Genomic DNA, 7,290 nt, shown 5'->3' with positions numbered 1-7,290 from the left:
CCTCCATCACAGACACCCTGAAAAGGACAAGTAACAGGTTTAAACAAAATTTTCTCATGGCTACATCTTCTGATGGAAGCAGTGACCCATGCAGCTGGTGGCATCATGTACCTCTTTGTCACGTGTCACATTGGACCCACAGGTGAAGGGCAGGACAACAGACACAGTGAACTCCAGATCTCCCTTCCTGCCTTACGGTTGTGTGATTCTGGGAGCGGAGAGCTTGACTTTGTGAGCCACAAACTTTCTCAATGTGGTTTCTGAGTGGGATTTCATGGGACAGCTGCACGCGGCACAGCACTGCAGCACTGGGCTTGGTTATGGCTTTGACCCTGAGCCCTGTTGCAAGCACCAGGTCACCTCCTCATCCTGTGTGCCTTGGTGGCCACAGTGATCGGTCCCAAGGGACACAGGCAGACATCACTCCTACCTGCGGTTTCTGAGGAGCGCGGGAGTGGGAGGATGGGGAAAGTGTTGGTTTGAGCAAAGTGCCCCTTCTCTGCTCCTCACGGTCCTCTCAGGCTGCGCCCGCCTGTCCTCCTCTCCCTGCATGGACACCCCAGGGTCGGCCCCTGTCCCCGGCTGACCCCACGCTCTGCAGCCCCTCCTCTCCCTGGGGGCACCGGAGCGGCTCGGCCTCCGCCGTCCGCCCCCTCCCCAGCGGGACCCGGATCCCTCCAAGAAGGGGGAGATGGCGGCGGGCGGGAGGAGGGCCAGCCTTCGGGAGGGCAGCCAAGGCAACCAGCCGCCCTTCCCGGAGGCGGGGGGAAATTCCCGAAGAGCTGCTCACCCGGGCTCCCGGCGGTGGACGGAGGCGCCGCCCGTCCTGCCCGGGGGCGGAACGGCCGGTAGCTCTTCCCGGCACTGACCCGAGGAGGACGGCGCGTCCCGTTGGTGTGGGCTTTTCTCCTCCCTGTTCCTGAGGGAGGTGTTCGGCGGCTGCAGGTGAGTTACGCCGGTCTGTCCCCGTCGCGGCAGCCTCGTGTTCCCCCAGCGATCTCCCCCTTCCCTTCTGGTGCCCGTTAAAACGTCTTTCAACCTTTGCCTGCCCCTTGATCCCCGTTTTTCCAGGCATCCCTGGGCACGGCGGGTGCGGAGCCTCGGCACCGCCGTCCCCCCACTGCTCCTCTGTCCTCCAGAAACTGATTGCCCCCGCAGCACCATAGCCTGCCGCTGAATTTATGGCGTTTCTCGGCGCCCCCAACCTTCTCTTCTTTCAATATGCCACTATTTAACTACAGCATAAAAGCTACTGATTTGACCTGAGCAAGAATTACTGAGGTGAGGTACGTGGTGGGATGAGGATGCTGCTCCTGGCAAGCTGTTAGGTTTGGTTTTAACGTCTCCAGTTCCTACTACTTTGAGAAGGTGTTACCTTGCTCAGAAATGCAAGGCCAGACCTTTAAATCCAGCATCATACAGAGAAAAAGTGTTGCTCTTGTGTTCTTTTAAACAGCTGAAATCCGTTCTTTAATCTCAAAACTGCCAGAGTAAATGAGAAAAGGCCATAAATTCCAGGGTGGTTCCTGCATTCTTTGGAAATTGACTATTTTTTGGCATAACCTTTTTATCTCTTTTTTATCTAAATATTGCATGCCCAGACTGGTCCTTACTCCAGCAGGTTAAGCCAGATCCTAGCAGCATTAAAAGTAAATCGTGCCTGAAAACGTGGTAAAATTTCTCCTCTTGGTATGAGTCATACCACCATGTTATGTGATTCCTTCCCTACAATTGTTAGCATTTGCTTTCTGATAGGGTAGGAGCAGTCTTACACTGTTGAGCACTTTCCACTTTTAGATCCCATTTTTTTGCTATTTAATTGCTTTTTTTGTTTGGATTCCAGCCTTCATGGGAACATGGAATACATAATGTTTTCCTGCTTTGGCAAACTCTTCAGAAAACCAACAGCATGCATCAAAGAGCTTTCTGTTGTCAAAAAAAACCAGGAGATAAAGCTGTCCCTAAGTGATCAGATAATTACATGCCTATCAGACCTTAATTGTAGAAATTCTTTCCTTCCGTGTACAGCTTTTTAAACTTGTTGCTCACCCATTAGATCACGAAGGCTTTCAGTGTCTTATATACAGTGTATTTTGTTTGTGCTAAGTGTAATTGAAGCCATCTTTAAAATTGCTTGGGAGAAGAAAGCCTGAGTACAAGGACTAAAGGAAGGGTTCATCTCCTTTAGGATTTGGTGTCTCAGGTATTAATTTATTTTTTTTTTTTTTTTTAAGAATTGTTGAAAATTAAATTTTCTAGAAACAGTGTGAAAAGGGATCTATTTAGCAGTAGAACGCTTTGGCGGATGCTACGTTACCAACGCTCGGTAGGTTTCTGATAGATTGACACTGCTCCCTGTTTCAATTAAACTGCCTCAGCTGGATGTCAGCTCTGCACTGCTGATTTTACAAGGGATATAATATTGGTAATTGCAGGAATCAGGAGAGCTGAGGCACACTTCAGTGCCGCCTTTATACAAATCTTTGACTTAGAGTGTTCTAGCTCATTTTGGCACTCACCTAGTTGTCTGTTTAAGAGGCAAAAAACACCTCCAGAGGACAAGTTAGACTACTCACAGCCTGGCTTACTTTCTAAGGTACCTGTTTTTCTTCGGTGGCTCTGAAGGAGGTCACTAGGTTTTGTCACTAAACACATCAGTTCTGTTAGCGACATTGTATGACGTGGTATGGACTTGAACTGTGATTCCTATCTTCAGTCTGTCTGTCTATGAAGCAGGGGGAGTGAGAACATAGGATGAAAAACGTGATATAAGTCCGAAGTAGTATTATTTCTGCATTTGCTTCACTGACAGTCCTCTTCCACCTCTGGTTTAGGAGAATTTGTCCAATCAATAGTGTTTATGATTTGGTGTCCCTATCTAATACTCTCCTTCAAATGGATAGTTTTCTAGATCATAGCAGCTGAAATTTTGTTTTTCTTCCCAGTCTGTGTATACAGTCTGGTTAATTTTAGGATGTTGGTTTCAACTGGCAGCTGTTTCAAATAAACAAATCAAAGGCCACTGAGAGAGGAAAGTTGTATGAAGTATGATGTGAAATATACAGTTTTAGAAAGATTGATACAAAACAGATTGATTCTATGGTGAACTAGTATTAGAAGTTCATAGCAGGGACTTAGTTTTCTTACACACATGGGTATTCCAGGTACTGCAGCAATATGTGCATTGTATAGCTACAGCTCCCTGCCAATGAGTCCCAAATACTCTGAGCCTGATCTTGAAAGAGGTTTCAGCTGAATTTTGGTGCTTTAATGCCTTCAAAGACAGGTCTGACAAAATGTTTGTCTTAGGCTTTTTTACCAGATGGATAGTGGGAATTTCTTTTTTGTCTCATCAATGGCATCACAAAAACATTGGCTTGGATGGGACTTGGGGATCACCTAAGACAGCTTTTTGCTCTGAATAGGTGATAGTTGTTTAGACTTTTCTCAAACTACCTACTGAAAGCAGATTTCATCTTTTCCCAAGGTAATACACTCCTGTGTTTTCTCCACTTCTTGAGTGATTGCTCCTTAATTGTCAGGTCTCTGAGCAATTTTTGTTGCTGCTGAATATTATTGCAATTGCCACCAGGCTTCCAAAATCGTTCAGTTCTATTGAGGTATCTGTCTGTACTGATTGATTTGAAATTAGGCTGGGGAATTCTCGATCCATTTGTATCTGTTTTATCACAGCCCAGTTTACATTTTTCCAACAGGAAGAATTACAAATAGTCTAAAAAATCTATCAGTGTTTTGGGCTACAGACTAACAAGACTAAGCAAGTCTCCTCTACTTCCCCCCACAGATGTTGTATTTTTGTGAGTGTGAAGAATATAGAGTAAAACAAAAAAATCCTTGCTCAGTTAACTTTTATAGCTCTGACAGATCATTTTGTGCCCAATCATTCTCAACTTTCAGCTTAGTATTATCCCTCATTTTATAGATAATTTCACAGTGTGTCCCAATAACCAGATTTACCACAGAAATTAGAAGAGTAACTACTGTTGTTAATGATGGCAAAGAATTAGATCTCAGAGGAGTGATTATTTCCTTCTATTTGGCATTTATGAGGCCATGTCTAAATTACTTGGTCCAATTCTGGGCTCACAGTACAAAGAAGACTGACAGACTGGACTGAGTCCAGCAGAGAGACACCAGCAGGCTTTGGAGGCTGGAACACAACTAAGAGTCACTGAAGGAGCTGAGTTTGCCTAGTCTTGAGAAAAGAAAGATAAGGGCAGCTTTAACTGCAGTCCTTCCATGCAGTAACTAATGGGAAGTTACTGACAAATTCTCTGTGATTCTGTGATAGACTAGAAAAATGTCATTGCAAAATCATCGTAATGACAAAAGTAGCAAAAAAAGAAGAATTCAAATTATGTCTCTGTATTCAAAATCACTGGCAGAAGACCTTTTTGTTCTTACCTGCAATAACAAAGTACACAGGCATTCCAGGTTGAAGCATGGTGACAAAACATGACTTCTCTCAGGCTTAAAAAACCTTAGCAGTAATTCATTCTCAGATGAGGAACTGTGGCATACTAGTGTGGTATTCATATATTTTCAGACTGACAAATCTGAACAAAGCTATTTACCAGAACAGTGGTTGTGATTGTTACTTTTCTTATGGCATTTGATAGTTGTTCACGATTTCTCAGAGGTAGTACTTTGCCTCTTCCAAAGTGATGAATTATTTAGGTACCTAAAAACCTTCCCTCGCCTTCTGTCTTCATTCACTTTGTTGTTCAATTGTTTTCACTTTTGGTAAGGATGTTGTTAATCTACTGTCATATTTTTGATTTTCTTGTTGGTTTGTGTTTGTTTGTTTGTTTGTGAAATTGTTAATGTATTTTGTACAACTGTTTTGATTCTTTTAATCTTTGTAACCAAGACTCAGATTTTTAAATGATGATTTTAAAAATGTACTTCATTATTGATAATACAAGACAAGTGCTGGACATTAGTTGGTAGTAGTTACTGTATGTGATTAATTTATTAGTCATAGGCAAAAGTGTCTGCATAAAGATGATTAAAGTAAAAATATTACTTGTATATTAAGGACTGTATTTCCTTTTCCTCAAATAAATAGTGTTTCACTGGTTTAAATTTACTCCATATTCTCTGTTGTTAGAGAATTTGAGAACTTTTCCTGTGAAAACCAGTTTGATACCTACAGTTGCACATATTTCCCTGGGAAACTGATGGAACGACTCATCCTTGGTGCCATCTCAAGGCATATCAGGGATAAGAGGGTCATTAGGGGCAGTCAACATAGCTTCACCAAAGTCATGCTTGGGAAGTCATGCTTGACCAACCTCATTGACTTTTATGAGGACATAACAAGATGGATGCATGATGGCAGAGTGGTGGATGTGGTCTACCTTGACTTGAGTAAAGCCTTTGACAGAGTCTCCCACAGCATCCTCACAGCTAAATTGAGGGAGTGTGGTCTGCATGATCGGGTAGTGAGGTGGACTGTGAACAGGCTGAAGGGAAGAAGCCAGAGAGTCATGGTCAATGGGGTGGAGTCCAGTTGGAGGCCTGTATCTAGTGGAGTGCCTCTAGGGTCAGTACTGGGGCTGGTATTATTCAATATATTCATCAATGATTTGGATAAGGGAATAGAGTGCACTGCCAGCAAGTTTGCTGATGACATGAAGCTGGGAGGAGTGGCTGACATGCCAGAAGGCTGTGCTGCCATCCAGAGAGACCTGGACAGGCTGGAGAGTTGGGCAGGGAAAAATCTAATGAAATATAACAAGGGAAAGTGTGGAGTCTTATATCTGGGTAGGAACAACCCCAGGTTCCAGTGTAAGTTGGGGAATGACCTATTAGAGAGCAGTGTAGGGGAAAGGGACCTGTCGGTCCTGGTGGACAGCAGGATGACCATGAGCCAGCACTGTGCCCTTGTGGCCAGGAAGGCCAATGGCATCCTGGGGTGTATTAGAAGGGGAGTGGTTAGTAGGTCAAGAGAGGTTCTCCTCCGCCTCTACTCTGCCCTGGTGAGACCTCATCTGGAATATTGTGTCCAGTTCTGGGCCCCTCAGTTCAAAAGGACAGGGAACTGCTGGAGAGAGTCCGGCAGAGAGCAACAAAGATGGTTAAGGGAGTGGAACATCTCCCTTATGAAGAAAGGCTGAGGGAGCTGGGTCTCTTTAGCTTGGAGAAGAGGAGACAGAGGGGTGACCACATTAATGTTTACAGATATATAAAGGGTGAGTGTCATGAGGATGGAGCCAGGCTCTTCTCGGTGACAACCAATGATAGGACAAGGAGTAATGGGTACAAACTGGAACACAAAAGGTTCCACTTAAATTTGAGAAGAAACTTCTTCTTAGTGTGGGTGACAGAACACTGGAAGAGGCTGCCCAGGGAGGTTGTGGAGTCTCCTACTCTGGAGGCATTCAAGACCTGCCTGGACGCCTTCCTGTGTGACCTCATCCAGGTGTTTCTGCTACGACAGGGGGATTGGACTAGATGATCTTTCGAGGTCCCTTCCAATCCCTAACATTCTGTGATTCTGTGAGTATCACAATCCATTATACAGTATTAAACTAGATTATTGGCATATTGAATAGTGAAAAGCATTGTAGCTGTGCAAAATATGTTTATATTCTAATGATCATTTATTATGTTACACTGCCCTTTAGTGGAACACAGATAAAAATAAATAAATAAAAGTGATCTAGGCTGTGTCATTAGTGAACTGGCAATGTAAATGACTGGAGAGAGACACTTAGATTAGACATTCATTTCAATGCAATAGTTGAGAATGCCTCTTACGAGCAGAAAAGAGTTTGGTTTTTCTTCCCAAATGGGATGTAATTTAAACAAATAGTCTAATACTTCATGACTTCCACAATACTTTCCCACTGTATTTAATGTTGAATTTAAGTGATACACAACAAAGAGGTTAAATAGCTTTGTGTCCAGCCCCAAAGATATATACAGAATCAGGAGTCCTGTGGGGCCATGTTTACATTGGGATGATATAATTAAGTCAGGAGTTATGCTGTTGAACCTAACTGACCATCCTTGTATTAAACTGGTCTTCAAGCAGACAGTCAACTCCCTTGACTTTATGGGCAGCTTTATTGTCACCTTTTTTTTTTTTTTTCTGAAAAAAAGGCATGCAAGATTTAGCTTTGTGTGTCACTATTAATTTTGTATCATTCAGAAGAATAACAATTTAGTGAAGAGTTACTGGAAGTTTTAATATAATTTATGTTGGAAAGACTTCTTTTGTATCACTTACTTTCCACTCACTGCTTTATAATAGTCATTCTATCA

The 7,290-nt window shown here is 43.4% G+C and overlaps 1 protein-coding gene across 3 annotated transcripts in view; it reads left to right on the top strand.

Annotated features, from left to right (window-relative positions):
* Positions 1–864: 864 nt before the first annotated feature.
* OSMR (oncostatin M receptor) overlaps positions 865–7,290 on the top strand; it is a 38,697-nt gene continuing 32,271 nt past the window's right edge. For all 3 annotated transcript variants that reach the window (XM_082075338.1, XM_082075339.1, XM_082075337.1), the window contains exon 1: positions 865–945. The gene's annotated coding sequence lies outside the window, so the exon portion shown is untranslated. The remainder of the gene's footprint in view (positions 946–7,290) is intronic.

Source organism: Streptopelia decaocto (assembly GCF_964273445.1).
Source record: "Streptopelia decaocto genome assembly, chromosome: Z".
Taxonomy (NCBI): Eukaryota; Metazoa; Chordata; class Aves; order Columbiformes; family Columbidae; genus Streptopelia; species Streptopelia decaocto.
Note: the sequence above shows the minus strand (reverse complement) of the source record. Positions and strands in the feature narration are given on the sequence as shown.